The sequence below is a fragment of the Megalops cyprinoides genome, chromosome 25 (genome assembly GCF_013368585.1).
Source record: "Megalops cyprinoides isolate fMegCyp1 chromosome 25, fMegCyp1.pri, whole genome shotgun sequence".
NCBI classification, from domain to species: domain Eukaryota; kingdom Metazoa; phylum Chordata; class Actinopteri; order Elopiformes; family Megalopidae; genus Megalops; species Megalops cyprinoides.
In genome coordinates this window covers 14,175,977-14,193,697 of record NC_050607.1, presented here as the reverse complement: position 1 = coordinate 14,193,697, position 17,721 = coordinate 14,175,977, and positions in this window count along the sequence as shown.

Genomic DNA, 17,721 nt, shown 5'->3' with positions numbered 1-17,721 from the left:
GCACTTGAGAAGAGATTTCTCCTGCTGGCTGATCCATACTGAGACATTAAACACCACAGGAAGCACTCCTCTCTATCTAGTAGGGAGCGATGGAGAAGATCAAGTCTGAGGGAGGTGGAGTTGACGCTGACAGTCATGACTGAGCCAATTTAGTCTCCTAAGACTCCAAATCTCTTTCATTCTCTCTCAGCCTTTCCCCCATATCCACCCTCCCCTCTCACAGGGAACATGACATGTGCATAGCTGCAAGTGCCCCACATCTCACCCTATGGTTGAAACATTCCTTTGCATCCACAGCCATCAAATCAAAAGCCGTAACAACATTCTGTTACATTTATAAGTCCCGGCACTTACCACGGCTCCCTGCAAAATTAAAACCACAGGAAAGCAAATACACATCAAACTACTGCTCTTAATAGCTTGCTTTGTAAGGGCTATTGACCTGGCAAATACTTTGTATGTAAAACTAAGCACTTTCCCTGGGGTTCATTTTCAAATACATATTGACCTTTACCCTCAGGACTGATTTCTAATTGAATCAAAGTGTTAAATGGTAATTGTAAGTATCAGCTCTAGGGACACATTAATAGCACCTGGCCTTAAGCATTCTCAGTAAACCAGCATCTCCAAGATTTTCACTTCTTCAAGGCAAGAGAAAAATAAAGATAAATAACTCATTTTAAGTGTGGTTTCGATATACATTCTATATAGCTCCAGCCAGAATCTGATCTCAAAGCTGGAATTCTGATGCCTGTTTCTTCTCCTGGAAAACTATCAATTGAATAGATATGCCAATAAAAATAACAAAAAAAACATTCATTACAAAATTATATCTTGGAAAAAAATGTCTTTGCAGTGTGTGGACCTGACAGATGTTCCAAATACAACCCATTTACACATGGGGATCCAGCAGATGTTCAGTTTCAAAATTTTCAAGCATCAAATGTAAATAGATTCGACATTACAATAGGTGTATCATAAAATGCATCAAAATTATAACACCGATATTACAGATATTTGCTTTGTCAGAACAACCCGCTTCAACATTCACAAGTGCCTCACAAGCACAGATATGGGTACAAGCCTTTGGCAGTGCGGAGAGATTTATATTCTAGAAGAGTGCTTTGACTTTTCAAACCATCATTCTTATGTTTTGAAATTCATGCTATGGAGCGTGAGCTCCATGAATACAATAACACTCTTCTCTGGGGCCCGTTTATACTGTTCAAAAACTGTGAACTCACACTCCACACCTTATTAAACATCACCCTTTTTAATAATAAGCAGATGGTTTGTGGGCAGAAAAGGTGAGAATGTTTACATTTTGGGATATTTGTATGCCACTCAGACAGGCAGAATAGAAGCAAACTGCAGGATAATACATATTCATGAAATATGACAATATCTTTTTGAAAATAAATATCTGCATAATTTCAAACTTTTGATTCGGCAGTTATTACTATGTTATCTATTCAGTGCGTGTTTACGAAGTGTTCATAATCCAATTTTAAAAAGTCACACTTTGTTGTAATGCGGTTAAACTGTTTTCCTACAGCACAAATATGCCCTTAAAATAAAGTGGGGCAGAGATACGGCATTGATGTTTCACTGAATGTTAAAACTCCAGGGTTTACTGGGTTTGGAAGACACCCAATAAGCACACAGACACAGCTGCTCAACACCACCATTACAGGGTATTGACTAAATACTGCTGCTTTCAGTCAATCAGGTGTCATTTATAAAGTCATTTATGTGAGCATTTTTAAGGAGGGGTGGAGGGCCTCATGTATGATTCCATGTTTGTGCATTTATTTGTTTTTGCTTGATAGGTTTGTTGCTTTAGCCCCCTGCGATACAAAATGAGTTCTGACCCTTTATGACATGCATGGCCTATGGGCCTTAGGGACATTATGTTCCATTATAATCTATCAGAAAAGAGGCAGGGAGAGAGAGAGAGAAAGAGAGAGAGAGAGAGACTCCCTCAGCAGTGCAATAACATCCTCCATCTTCCCACAGAATTCACGGCGGGCTTTACTGATGGCAGACCTGACCTTGAGTTCAGGCAAGTCGTATTTCTGAAAGCAATGAAGCCCTGCACACGTTCTGATGTGCTGAAAATCATGTCCATTCTGCTACATCCAGGCGCAGGTTACATGCTGTACATTATGCATTCATGCAACTGGGTATTATAGCAGTGCAGTCCGGGGTAAAGCACCTTCGGAAGGGTACGACAACAGTGCGCCGCAAGGGGATCCAAACATGCAACCTACTGGTTACAAGCCCAGCTCCCAAACTGCTACATCACGACGCCACCTTGATTCGCTCTGCTCACAGCCTACCAGCGGTGAGATAGAGAGAGAGCCCTGGCTGGGACATCAGGGAGGCAGCAGATGACAGCCAATTACAGATGACAGGGCCAGATTGCGTGCGGTCTCGGCGCCGTTAAAAAGACACGTGTCCCCTGACAATGGGCCACAAAAGAGGCATGGAACGGGATTCTCTGGAGAGCGCGAGGGAAGGAGAATAAATCTTTCTCCTTCTTCTCCCCTCCGGAGACTCGCACAAAACGTCCAGCGGTTGGAACGTTGGCCTGACAACCCCCTGAGGGAATTGGACACCTTTGCGTTCTGGCTCGTCCACCGCCATTCACAATCGCGCGGTCCTCTCCGCCGATGCGGCGCGTCTTTAAAGGAGAAGCCCCAGCAAAAGAAAACCCCTCCGACGGCTGATTTGGGAAACTCTCGGCAGCTAAAACAAAACCGCCTGATGACAGGCGGTGACAAATCCTATCAACGCAGGGGACAGGTTGCCAAAAGAGCAACACTCCATCTCTGAACAATGGGATCACGGCCATGTGCAGCGCACACTGACACACAGATGTGAGGGTAGACTTTTCGGGTGGACTTTGTTCGGACAGCGCTTTGTATTCCTCCCTCATCTCTCCAAGGCTCCTGGGTGGTAGGAATACTCAGTCAGGCACATACCATAAGCTCCTGATGTACACCACTACATTCAATTACTGATTTTATCCAAGAAGATCAAAGCAACAACATAAGCATTTTAAATCAACTGTCAGTCCAATGTAAGGAAGCCATCTGCACACAAGATAAAATACCAATAAATGAAGCAGTGTAGCATAGAGGTGAGGACTAGGGCTTGTAACCAAAAGGGAACCGGTTGGGGCACTGCTGCTGCACCCTTGGGCAAGGTACTTAACCCAAATTTGCCTCAGTAAACATCCAGCTGCATAAATGGATAACATGGAAAAATTGTAACATATGTAAAGTCACTCTGGATGAGAAAGTCTGCTAAATGCCAATAATGTAACGTAATGTAATTTAATAAAACTGAATACATACAGACTGCAGATTCTGTCACTGAGGCCCGTCTCACTCCGCTTCCTGCCCACACCGTTCACTTCCCCCATTCAGAGACCATTCTGCAGTATCATGACAGTCACTCATTTATATCACCGCTATAACACTTAAGTGTTTGTGTTTTAATTGGACAAGATGACTGCAGTGGCTTTTATATTGTCTACTACTGATTTCATTGCACTCATATATGTCATCTTTGCTGGACTTTCCACTGGTCCAATTCAGTTTTAAATTGGTATGAATAAGGCAGTTTTCCAAGTAAAACAGAAAATATGAATAACATATTAATAATTAAAGTATAAATAATAACACAGCATCTACTACCAACAACAGTAACAGAATTAATAATGCAATAGTTTTTGAATAATGCCTTACCTTTTAAAATAGTGACTTGGAAAAATGGACCTGTTTATATGAATTTGGTAAGATTGGGTCAGACCTCTCTCTCAAGCTTTAACCTTGCAGCGCCTGATTATTTAAATGCTTATTCAAACGAAGGGCCAATGTGCACACGGTTTGGAATATAAACACGGAAAACAAAGGGGCGGTGTGCAGCCTGATCTTCACAAATCTAATTACGAAAATGTCAAGAAGCAGCCGCGTTAATTAGAGATTAAAAGAAATATCCATCAAAAAAAATTCCAGATCCAAACCCTCTGCAGTGCAGCGGGTCCTGACAGCATACGTGCGGAGCTTTGAAACAACCATGCGCAGCTCTCCAGAGAATCCCCAGAAAAGGCAAGGGACGTCCCTACACTGAATCCCAGCACCAAAAGCACATGGAGAGGGAGCATAGCGTTAAGACCCATCTATTTTTAATGATGTGATGCTCTCCTGCTGTGCTTCTTTCCCCCTTAGTCATGTCCACACGTTACAAATACACGGCTCCCTTAAATAAACATCGGCTTTCTTTCTTCTGTGCTGTGTACTAAGACTCCCTGGTACCAGAGGGCCGCAGTATCTGCAGGGATACTCACTCCGTTTTCCAGAGGGCCGCAGTATCTGCAGGGATACTCACTCCGTTTTCCAGAGGGCCGCAGTATCTGCAGGGATACTCACTCCGTTTTCCAGAGGGCCGCAGTATCTGCAGGGATACTCACTCCGTTTTCCAGAGGGCCGCAGTATCTGCAGGGATACTCACTCCGTTTTCCAGAGGGCCGCAGTATCTGCAGGGATACTCACTCCGTTTTCCAGAGGGCCGCAGTATCTGCAGGGATACTCACTCCGTTTTCCAGAGGGCCGCAGCATCTGCAGGGATACTCACTCCGTTTTCCAGAGGGCCGCAGTATCTGCAGGGATACTCACTCCGTTTTCCAGAGGGCCGCAGTATCTGCAGGGATACTCACTCCGTTTTCCAGAGGGCCGCAGCATCTGCAGGGATACTCACTCCGCTTTCCAGAGGGCCGCAGTATCTGCAGGGATACTCAATTCCAGACGGCTCAACCCTTCTCCTGGAGGGCTGCAGTATCCACCGGCTACTCCAGCTGGCTACTAAACTGCCTGATTGAAATAATCATCAACATGATTGAACTCATTTGACTCTCCTCACCAGCAGTGAGCATTAGTAGTCTAAGGAGAGATGGAATGCCTAAAGACCTGTGGCCTCTCTGAAGTGGTCAGGGCAAGGACTCATAGTATGTGAAGATATAATTTAAAGCAATATAACCACAGTGTTCATTAAAAGAAGATGAATCACAACAGTGTGTGGTATATGCAATCGTATTCCTATTTAACCTGTAAAATAACGAGATAGGACTTAACGGGGTCTAGTAACTGGTTAAAGTTTGATCTCACAAGAGTATTCAATACAGTGACTCACAGACCAGCTGTTTAAAGCCACAAAATGCAATGTGACACCAGTAAAATGAACAACAAGTATTGAAGGCATTTTATAAGGAGAGTTCATTTGGCTGTTTCTGGCATGAAAAGGGGCTATTTCTGTAAGTATTCAATATTACACACGTTCTGTTGAAATGTTACAGTATGGCCAGTGGGAAATCTGTTTTTGACTTCTACCAGCCATTTAAACAGAATGATTTTTAAACGTATAACAATTTATAAAAAAACAAAACATCACGGACAATATAAGGACGCAAATTCCAAAGGACGTGGTAAAGAGAGCAGCCTTTTACAAAGAAGGTACAAATATTATCAGTTTGGGTGTCAAGTATCTGGTATAAAAACGTGTTACTAAACTAAAAACTTCGCATAAGGAAAACTGTGACGTGACAGGAAGTGCAATACCACCAGCCCCACACAGTCGGGTTTCACACAGTAGTTTGAAATACTGTTCTTATGTTCTCTATAAAGACTCTCAACTGGCACCCCTGTTGTTGGACTTGACTATGAAGTGTAAACACCTTTCTGAAAACAAAAAATCTTACAGAGGTAATTTGAAGAATTATTCGTTGACCAAATCCAATTCCTTTCGCAGCCTAATGAGTTCACTGCAGGAAACATCCATTTTTCCAGGTCAGTTCAGCAACGGATGTTGTGTGGTTGCGTTGTCAGCCGCAAAGAATAAACTGACCGCAATGTTTATCTTAAACGTCCAGTTGGTGGTGATTCTGATATTCATACTCATATTTTCCCTTTAAAAGCAGAACATTTCTCATAGTGCTGTCTTTCCGCACACTTGTTCCTTCCGGCTTACAGAGAAACTTTTAGCTTTGTTCCCCAGGCAAATTTCTTCAGACATATTAGACAGCCTTTTGTTGTTAGTCAACCTGAGTTACACAGGTACACAATGCTCTCTAGCGCTTTGGATAATGGAGAGGCTGATTTGTGTTGGGGAATTTAAATTAGGCTTGACACCGTGTCCCATACCAAACTATTTATTCTGTCCCCCTTCCCTTTATGCATGAACAATGGCTCCCTCATTCTTCCTCTCCTCAACCACCGTGAGGGAGAAATATAATCTCAGCAGCCACTTTGTTAATGCTTCAGGTAATAGACACGTTCTTGTCCTTTAAAAAACCCTTTGCAGAGGTTTTTTTGTTTTAAATTCTGGTATGAGGTGAAAGAATATGATTCATCTGTTTCCCCCCCATCTCATTACAGAACAAAGTAATAAAAGCTTCACTTGAAATAGTTCCTGTTGTCGCACCTGTGTAGGAAGAACGCTTGAAGAGGAGGTCCTGGTTAGTCATTACTGTTCCTAACGGACAGGACCATGGTCACCTACATGATGAAGAGTAAATTTAACAGCCCTGTGTCACACATCTGAGCTGAGCTCTCAAGCCACACCCCCACACATCCTCGTTGCCATGGAAATGCAATGGCTTGGTCCACACCAGAGAAACTTAGCCTCTGTGTTCATGTCTAACAAGTTTAGGTAAAAAACCGAGCCAAAACCAAGAAGCAGATTCTGGCCTTTTACGGTCTATGTAAATTTTAAGACTTAGCAAGACTCTTTCCAGTAACAGCGTCAGTGTTTTTTTATTTATACCTTATTAATAGAGAAAATGATTATTTTGACTGCAGAAGAACTTAATTACCTGGGGTAGAAACTGAACAGCCGATGAACACACACTTGCACTCAATGTATTTCAACTGAAAAGTGGCACTCAATTTTCAGTAAAAAAAAACAACCTTCATAACTGACACTTGAGCGGAGCTGAAAAGGACGTCTTTTCTTTGTTATCGATCTCCTAGCATTCTGAACTGCCACCCCTCGGCACAGCTGGTCTTCTATCTGTTCCCATGTAATCAAATCAGATACTGTGGGCTGGAGCTGTTTACAGCACGGGCGCGTGAGAGGGAAGAGATATGCCAATAACGGCTGTCACAATATTTGTACGGCTGTCAGAATTCCTCAGCTCTCTCATTTACCATCACGGGAGCCCAGCACTGCTGCATAGCCCTGGAGCTGAATGAGCTGTGAACAGGGGAAGGAACCAAAGGGGGAGAAAGGGAAGGAAGAAAACCAGAGAGAACGAAAGAAAGAAAAAAATGAGAGACAGACAGACAAAGGGATATTTTCTAATCGTTGTTGGACGTGCGTGAATTCCGGTGTCTGGGAAACGCCCGGGAGCATCAGTTTTGTGTTTCCACAGACAGTGGAAGACAGCGCAGGAGATGTGTGCTGCCAGCCAGAGAGGCATCCTGCCACAGCCAGACTGTTAATGACCTGCGAGGCCCTGATTTCACAGCACACTCACTTCCCAGCCTGAGAAACACTCCACTGCATCAAATGTTATGTAGACAGGCATTGATCCTACCATTAATTTGAATAACAATCAACATCTCAGATATGAAATTACTTCATAAAAATATATACAGTTTTTTACAGGATGGCAGTAACATAAAAAAAAAATCATTGCGTGCCGGTATCTGCCCAGTTATAAATAATGTACTAATGGCTATTTATTCCCCCGCCGGGGTTCAAAACTAGGGCTGTGAGTGTCCTTTCCTTACACACTTAGCAGGTCCCACTGACATTAAAATGCCCCGCGCAGATGACGGATCTGGCCAGTCAACAGAAAGCGAAAGGTCAGCTCAAACAGGCGCTAACAAGATTAAAACTGTGTCATTCCCCTCTGTCCTACCCTTCTGAACGGGGCGCGAAGGAGCCGCAGTGACCCCCCGGCCCTCTCCGCCTGGGCCTGCTGCGTTTGATGCTCTGGACGTCGTCCGGGCAACCAAGGCCCACCTGCCCCCCCCCACCCCTCCCCAGCAGCGGCAGGTCTCTCAGCGCCGGCTGTAATTGGATCTCGCTCTGTCTGGGCCGAGACGGAGAGACCCACGCAAGGTGAGCAAACCCGGCATAATAAGCTTACCTCCTGCGCCCGCAGCACTTCATTATTCGCGGTAATGACTTCATTTTCGCACCGCGCATCCGAGGGCCCCGCGTACGAGCCCGACTTCTGTTAAAGGCGCCCGGGGCCGTTTTCCGGGAAAACTGTCGTGTCGTTCGCCTTAATTCAAACGGTCACTTAACGTGCTCGTCCGGAGCTTGAAATTTAATTAAAAGTTTTCCGCGGGAAAAGCCAATGAGCATTTCTGAAAGGAAATGCAGGGCAACACCCTCCGTATTTATGAATCGGGAGGACTGTGAAGGCTGCTGCATCGGCATGTCCGGCCACACAATTTCCCAGGGTTTTATGCTGTCACGGAACAGCCTGTTTTTTTGTTTTTTTTTTAACTGAGCTCTTGTTTTTGTTGCGTGTTATCTCCTTCAGTGGCTCCGCTGCGTAAATTCAGGACGAAGATGATGTTCTCGGTTTTGGCAAAGCTCTTCAGGAAGGCTGAATCATTTAGGTCGGCCTGACAGACCCCCCCTTTCAAATTTTTTGGCAGTGCTTTTTATTGTTTGGCCTTTAATTTTATGCTGGAACACAGGGGAGAATCGGTCTGTTTGCAACACTGTGTAGCATTCCAAAGAAGAGGACAGCATGGAGATACTGAAGCAGAAATCCCCGCAGGGCTTGCCAATCAAACACCTGTGTAGCTTTCCCCTTTACTGTCAGCAACGACCTTGAGCAATTACAGCACTGCACTGCATTAATGAAACAATTCCTCAACATCATCACAAGTCCTTTGGTAACCAAAATTCAGTAAAAAATACTGTAATAAATTGCTACTTTTTAAATGTGGTTACAAAAAGACAATGAAATGACAATTAAAATGATGATTCAGGAGGAAGAACCATGCCCCTGCCCCTCCAGTGCCAATCCAGTGCTAGTGAAAAACAGCGCCACACACCACTTCTCCCTGCGCGCTGAAGTTTTCCCATCATCCTCTCCAACCTCCCTGTGACAAAGCACACCCCTACTTGTGGAACATTTTGTCTGTTATTCAATCTGCATACAAAAGTTTCTTGTAATTACGGTTCTCTCAAGGCACTGTGCTGTGGTCCCTACCTCGTGAACTCAAAGTTAAGGACAAAGCTTAGAGTTTGACTGAATGGCCCCCAAAGAGCGAGTTAGAAATGAACTCATAAAACAGGCATCAACAGAAGTAATAGCAACACAAGAAGAAGAATTGGATAAAAAGTCAATGCAATCTGCCTCCTATATGTACAGGCTATATTACCTAGCAGTTGTGCAGAGACCATTACTTACCTAACCCATCTTGATAACTCAAATATACCAAAACAGTGCTCTGCCTCCTTAATACATTCAGGCAGCACTAGAGTTGAGTTCCTAAAATAAACTAGTTGGAGACACTGGGGAAGACAACATTATGTGTCTGTGTTCATCAAGGGCTGCCTCCTCTATCTTTTGCGGCAAGGAGCTGAATAGAAATTTGCCTTGTATGCCGCAGATTTACTTCAAAAATATCATAGCTCCGGGGAGTCGGAGATAAGGGGCTAGACAGAACAGACAGGCAGACAACAGAGGATGAGACCTGTCAACATTAAACAAATGAATACATAAAGGCGCCTCTGAGTGACAAAATGATGAAACAAACAAATACAAAAATATCATGCTTATGAAATAATCACCAATACTCATCAATAATTCCACCACTGGAGAGAACATCACTTCACTCATCTGCACCTGTGACACACAGACACACACACACACACATGCAGGCACACAAGGACACACACACTGCACACACAGACGTAAATTCATAACACATGCATGAATGTATGCACGCAAGCACACATGCACACACATGCGTGTATGCACACGTGCAGACACGCTGTACACGCCATACTGCAAGCACAAATGCAACACACATACACACACGCACACACACACACACACCCATACCATTCCCTCTCCATGTTTCAGGTGTCAATATCCTTTTAATACATGAAGAATGGAAGGTCTACATGAATAGTGCATTGTTTTGGTTTCTCTCCTCTCCCCTCATATATAAATAAACACAGCACCATTGAACAGTTGTGCCGTTTCATTTTTCATGGGGCATGAATTAAGCATGGGGCAGATCTCAGAGAAATGAACGCATGTCATGGACTGTGAATAGCACTGCCTGACACCAGAGCTTTAGCTGGCTTCTCCGGGAAAGTGAGGAGGCTTCTGGGGTAGCAGTGCATGCAGGTAACATCAGCCGGTGTGGAGAGGCCGAATGTGTGATGAGTGTCCTTCCTGGTGCAAAAAAGGCTGCCAGGGATCGCCCTGGTGGGGGCTCCACATTGCCGGTATATCCGGTAAGTCAACACCCACGTCCAGCCCCTGCACACACCTTGGATGGCTTTGCGATCCTTGAAGGGCGCTATATAGCTTCAGCGGGCGATGGTTATGAAGGAGTGGGATACGGAGCGCAGAGGATAAAGTGGCACTGGAGGAGCCCAAGTTACCCAGAATGCCGCTGAGCCCGTCTCCATGCGAAGCCACGGAAACGATCTGAGGAACATTTTCAGCAGCTCTTTCCCCAATTTAGGCAGCTCGTCTGCAGCTGTGATTTCCCTGGAGGGAGTGGGGGGGGTGCTTTACAGCAAGGACGAGGGGCGGGGCAGGGGGGAAGCTGTAATCGATATTACAATCACGATGTCTCAGGCCATAAATTACAATCCCTCTCGGAGCTCGCCTAGCTCACGGCTCAGACCGCTGTTGGCTTTGTGCCCTGGATCCATTGATCTTCACCGAAACATGTCATATACAAAATCATCAAGCCCTCTTCTTATGCCGGATATGGGATTTTGAAGCAGAAAATATTCAAGAGTGGAAAGGAAGCTCATTTCCTGACATCTCGGTACTAAAGAGCGTGATTCTTCTGCAGGCTATGTGAGCACCGAAATAACTCAAGGCACCAATGTAAACACCGGGAAAACCAGAGGAGAACAACCTGAGAATCAGATTAAGAGTTCAAGTTCAAAAGATTCACCCCTTGGCTGTCTGGAGGAGGACTGGCAAAGAAACACAACAAATGACTACTAAATACCTTCACGGAGAAGGGTCCCATCTTGGAGTCTCACCTCACGTTCCCATGACCACACAAATGCGTGCTCTGAGACAGTTCCCCACACCCAGCCATCCTCATTTCCGTCTACAGCATCACACACATGCGTGTCCTACAGCATTATCCCTGACCACAATGCCCTCCTCTTATTCTTCTACCCTCCAAGCACAGGCATGTTCTGCAACAAAGATATCCTCACATCACGCAGTTCCACTGCTTAGCTCACAGCCTCATCTGGGCCACTTTATACACAGTACAGTGAACATGTTACATGGAACACTTCTCTACAGCTGATCATTTACTTAAGTAATTCAGCTTAAGTGCTCGGCTCAAGGGTACTACAGTAGTGGGACTCGAACCTGAAAACAGTGGGTATGTGCTGTTGTAGCGGAGCTGAAGTGATTAGCTCGTGTGAGTCCTGCGTAAAGCCTTAGGTAGCGGGTAGCAGGTAGCCGAGTGGTTGCAGCGGCTACGTCACTCCCTCTGAGACCTGGTTAAGTAGCGTTGTCGCCGACAGGCTAACGGCAATTTGCCTTTAGCTCAACTGGCAACGACGCTGGCTGTAAGGGGTTGGCAGCGAGCAGTAAGAACCTCGGTTCGAAACTCGCTCGCTCGCCGACCCACGTAACATCACATTAAAACACAACGCAAGATACCACCCGTTACACTGTGCTCTCCCCTCATAACCTCCAGACCATACAAACGCCGGCCTTTCACTGCTTTCCAGGAGACGCTGTGAAGGAGAAGCTTTCACCTGTGTTGAACTGCATCTACCCCTGAAACTCACTGCGTTTTAAGTTTATCTCATAATGTGTTTTTGTGTGAGTGAGTGAGTGTGTGTGTGTGTGTGTGTGTGGGAGCTGGTGTCGACTCCTATTTGCCATCTCACCAATAACCAATCGATTCCATCAGCATAATTTAAAACTGGCTAATTGTTTCGCCTCTGTGAAGAATGCCTGTGTCTGTGAGGCCAGCCATTGGCTAATAAGGCCTCCCCTGTTCGTGCCTGATTAGCCTGTGATTAAATACAAGAGAAATGTGGTGCTGAACTGAGTACTGGCTGTACTGCTCTACTCTGCCAAGGCTGGAAATGTACAAATGTAAAAATGTCTCCCTCTCTGGATTTCATATTTGGTGCACAGGCCAACACCGTTGCATACAAATCACACATTATTGTGTGCGAATTTTGGTATGTCCTGTAAGAAAATTTGTGACGCATACCTAGATGTAAAATGTTTAAGATATGTTCGTGCCGATAGAACACTAGTGATTTAAGACAGTGTAATCTGATCTTTCAATGGTGTTTTGGCTGATTTTCACCTGTGACTGTGGATGTGATATAGAATTGGATGTTAATTGGTTCCTTCAGAGAAAGTTTTATGGTTAAAATTGCAACATTATTAATGAAAGACAATGGTTACCTGTTTAGCAAGTGTGATTGATTACTAAAGTGTTATCACCTGTTACTACTGCAAGTAGTTCAACAATGACAGTGATGCACACTGATAAAGGCATCTTTTCTATTCCCCTATGCTTAAAGAATTTAAGATTAATAAGAACATTACATAAAGAATTCCAAATCTGAAGAGCTGAATCCATTGTCCAAATGGTTTTGTGTGTGAACCACCTCTTTTTCCAATTTCAGACCTATACCATTACAGACCCAAACATGTGACTGAGCCCACACCTGTAGATGGCAACACCTGTAGCCTCTGTCTACCTGAGGAGTGGCACATGGCATCAAGCTGGTGCCCAGGTGCAATATGGTCACACGCTCCCCACCTGCCTCCGTCAGAGACAAAAGCAATTCAAATGTCTTCACCCTCCAATAAAGGCTATGGGGTAATAAATCCAGCAGATATTAGGGGAGTTGGGTAATCAGTGCTGTGATGAAGACACAGGCGGAGCTGTGTGAGGCAGTGGAGGTGCACCTTCCAACCCCAGGGCACAGCTAATAATGTCATAATGCGGTCTGGGTGTCCGGCTCTGCTACAAATCACCAGGGCTTTAATTGAGGATGGACTTTGGAAGGAGAGACAGTAGCAAAGGACTCGCCCAGAGCATATCTGCAGAGAGGGTCCACAGCACTTATCTGTGGCCGGGTGACTGTGGGTCAGAGATACCAGTTACTTCATAGTGTTTTAGATGCAGCTGTCAATGGTATACATTGATTAAGTGTGGAGTATGTGACACACACACACACACACACACACACACACACACACTTCCATTCTGGGAGAGAGTACTGCAGACCATTCAAGCTTGTGACTGCAAGGATGGACTTGGCTGCAGGGAATCAGCAAAATGTTTATGTGTCTCTGTGTGTGTGTGTGTGTGTGTGTGTGTGTGTGTGTGTGTGTGTGTGTGTGTGTGTGTGTGTGTGTGTGTGTGTGTGTGTGTGTGTGTGAGAGAGAGAGAGAGAGAGAGAGAGAGAGAGAGAGAGAGAGAGAGAGAGAGAGAGAGAGAGAGAGAGAGAGAAAATGAAGTAACACTGCGATGACAGAGACACTGGATTCTGCATCACCGGTCTCAGGCAGGAGGCGTTTAGCTCGCCCACACCTTCGTCCAATATTAAAAGGCACAGCAAGACACCTCCGAAAAGGGCACGCCGAAGTGCGATGACATTTTGGGAGCTCAGCGCGGTCCCTCTCTCTCTGCTGTGTCTTAACCCAGATTTCGCAGGCAGAGCTCCATATACCCAGGCTGACTATCACAGAGACACACTGCGGGCGTCACAAACACATTGGAACATACAGCCCGTGTTCAGCAACAGATTACTCTCAGTGATAGATTACTGTTCTACACAGAGGGAATCTGAACAGATTACACTAGCACACAACAGCGTTCACTGATAGTGTACTCAGGTATGTATTGGATTTGGTAATGAATTACTGAAGAGCAGCACACAAACAAAAAGGACAAAGGTGTTAAGTATTAGATTACAGGTACACAAAGACAAATCCGTTAATACATCACTGTGGTATACCTGTACGGCGCAACTGCTTTTGATGTTGTAATTCCAGCATTGCTGCTGCCCTCTAAGCGAGGGCTGAAATAAAATATTTACTCTTAGTTTTCCAATATCTCCTTTTAAAAGTGTTTAAAATATTCCGTTTGATCCTTAATTTTCCTTCAGAGCTGTAAGCTTTTTCGGCATGAACCAAAGATGAATCCTATCTGCCCTGAGGTAACCAGGGTGCTTCCCTGCGTTGCAAACGCATGTAAATGATAAAAACTGTAATATAACAGTTCAGAAGGGCACGGGGGTACTGACACTGCCTGCCCGAGCAGCAGGAAACAGCCTCGGCTCAGCCAGGTGTTACTAGTGCTGCATTTTACCTGTCGGCCCGGAGGACAATTACACCTGAATGCAAACCGCTGAATGCAGATTTGACCAATCTGACTCCTCCTTGACTTGCCTGCAGGCAATGTTCTGCACATAACTTATAACTTTCATGTATCTCTTTACCCCAATGTCAATATGCATGGAGACTGAGAATCCTACTTATCTTGCACGTTCTGCCATCCATTTACACACCGGAAGCTCAAGAAATTTAAGTAAAGCATAAATATAATTCTAAGCCTGATTTCAAAAAAAAAAATTTAAAGGCACCTATACATATGCTGTACGTAGCAGTAACCATGGTAGCGTGTGCCAAAAGCGATGTGGACCAGAAGTAATGCATCTGAATCTTTAAAAGAGGTCAACGCAGTTCTTTGTGCAATCTGTGTGAGTGTACGCAATCAAAGCAATCAGAGATCCAACTGCAGCTATGCATGTGCAAAAGCCTGATAAAGACACTGTGCATTAGATGTGTAATTATTTTTTTTCCGGTTCACTATCGGTGCATCAAACTGTATAGTGGCTATGTGTGTACAAACGGTGCATAATCACACATGTACGTCACCATGATGTAAATTTATTGTGACTTCCGATGAAAATGTCTGACTTATGGCTTGGCCGATTGATAACATGCAATAAATAAATCAACCTGAGATGTACTGTCGAATTAGTGTCACCCCACCTGGATTCATACTGACTGAGGAAGAGTGATGAAGGAAGGGAAAGAGAGTGAGAGAGAGAGAGAGAGAGAGAGAGAAGTGAGAAAAGAGAGTGAGTGACCTTCACAGAAGTAATGGGTTTTGCTGTGTCAAGATGAACCACATAAGGTCCAATGCTAGCTAGCCTACACAGAACAGAAAGGAAAGGTCTTAGAAGCCCACAGCAGAACAGCTGATTTTTTTTTTTTTGCAAGCTTAGTTTTGACATGACAACACAAGAAGCAAAGTGAAATACTACAAGGTCTTTTCTTTGCAGCATTACAGAGTATGTAAACTAATATGATTCATAAATGATAAATATGACAAAAAGGACAATCCACATCCCAATGGAAAAAGATGATAATAACTGACATGCACTCGGAGGGAAAAGAACCACTGCGGATTCACAAGATCCTGAAGGCAAATCAAATCCAGTTGTTGAAATTACAAGATGTTTTACATGATCCTTTACCCTACCCTCGGGAAATGATATAGGGTACCAGGACACACAGGACCACTGTAAAGGTATTTAATGGACTACTACTTCCTCAAATTAAAACTACAACTCCCTACCTACCCTGCCACTCTTGGACATATAATAATATAGATATGAGCTCTAATTACTAGAGATATGGGTCCCATCTTAAGTTATTCAGAGGAAATATCAAGCTAGCTGGCAATCTTGAGATATATGAATCTCTAGGACATTGAACACAGAATTTATTTGTCTGGGCATGCATGTCTTATAATGACTTCATATTTATAAGTGACTTGCCTTTATAGTCAGAAGAGCGGTGGCGTCGTCCCTATGTGAAAACAGGGCTGATAATGTACAGGTACATTTAATTACGGCCTGCAAGGGTAGCTGTCATTCCCAGAGCCTGGATCACAGCCAGCACTCAACCTGCTTGTCTCATTATACATTAACAGTGTGAGCTAGCCAACTGGTGAATATTTGCCCAAAGGCTCCCTCTTCATCTTATCCTTCAGTGAAAAGTGGCAGCCCGACTCCCATGGAATCAAACTTAATTTACTAATCAAACCCGATTTGCTGCTTGGATCTGGCTCCGGGGTGGGTGGGTGGGGGGGGGGGGGGGGGGGGGTTCAAAGCTTTGATCCCCGCCCCGGCTTGGTAGAGCGCATTAACTACACTAATGAAATTATGAACTGATTGAGGGTGTAGCTTTCAGAAGATCGGAAGTGCTAACACAACGAGCGATACGTTAACACTTGTAGACGCGATTGCTCTTCAGGGAATTTTTCTTTTCTTTTTTTTTTTCTTTTTTCAGGAACGACCGGTGTATCTAAGCTTCCGAGGACTAGGAAAAGACTCAAGAACATGCTCTTCAACATGAAAATTAAGAACAAGAGTGCACAGCTGACCATTTCCACAGCTTATATTTAACAAATCGTCCATAAAAAGGACCTTAATAATAAAAACATCCCAAAAAGGACTCGCAACGGCAACAGCAGCGACAGCACACTAGTCCTTTTTACTGGTTTCAGTGCCCTAACGTTGAATAGGATTCCTGAGCTGTGAGCTGCACTGTAGCCATCCTCTGCTCCTTAATGGTGAGCACCTTGGGTTTCATGGGTTTACCCTACGATGGCCAAGCAGCACACTGCCCTGACACTGTTACTGTTTGCTGTGATTTAACTGCATTGCGTTAATGCATCATCCACTTTGACAGCTGGATGTTTAGGAGCTGTCTGCTGCATGGGAATCCATTTTAAAAGCGGCCCTCCAAACCCTGACTGCGTATCATCCAAAGATTTTTTTTTCCCTCCCACACGACACAACACAGTCTTTAATTACAGAATCAGTAACTGCAGAACACCAAAAACAGAGTGATTGTTGATGGCATCAAGTCAGCATTTGGCTGAGGTTGTGGCATCAGTAAGAGGGACTGAAAAATAAAAAGGTTGCTTTTATTGGGGGGGGGGGGGGTGGGGGGGTTGTGTAAATGTTTTTCATTTAAATGGGGACTTCAATGACTCCCAGAGCGGAGCTCCATCAGAGCCCAGCAGAGAGAGAGGAAAAAAAAATTCCATTTGCTGGAATTGGCTACGCAGGACGTGTTACCCAAACAACAGGGAGGGATTAAACATCGGTGGCCTGCTCTCTCATCCGTTACTGACAGCACACACAGGCATAACGCCGCCGAGCTTCCTGCAGAACTCACTGGGCTCGCCTCAGACCCGCACGCAGCTTCACATGGAATACTGGAGCTGCTACTGTATGTTCGTTCCCCAAGGAGGCATCCACCACTACAGTCACTTTAGAGAGATTTATTACAAGCTTTCCAGTCATTTCTTTCGTATTGGTCGAGCAGAAAGGAGGCATAGGGCAGTATAAGCCGTGAACATAGGAATCCATACAACTGCGCAAGGTGCTTTTCCCACAATGTTTCTTATACGATTTTTTTTTATC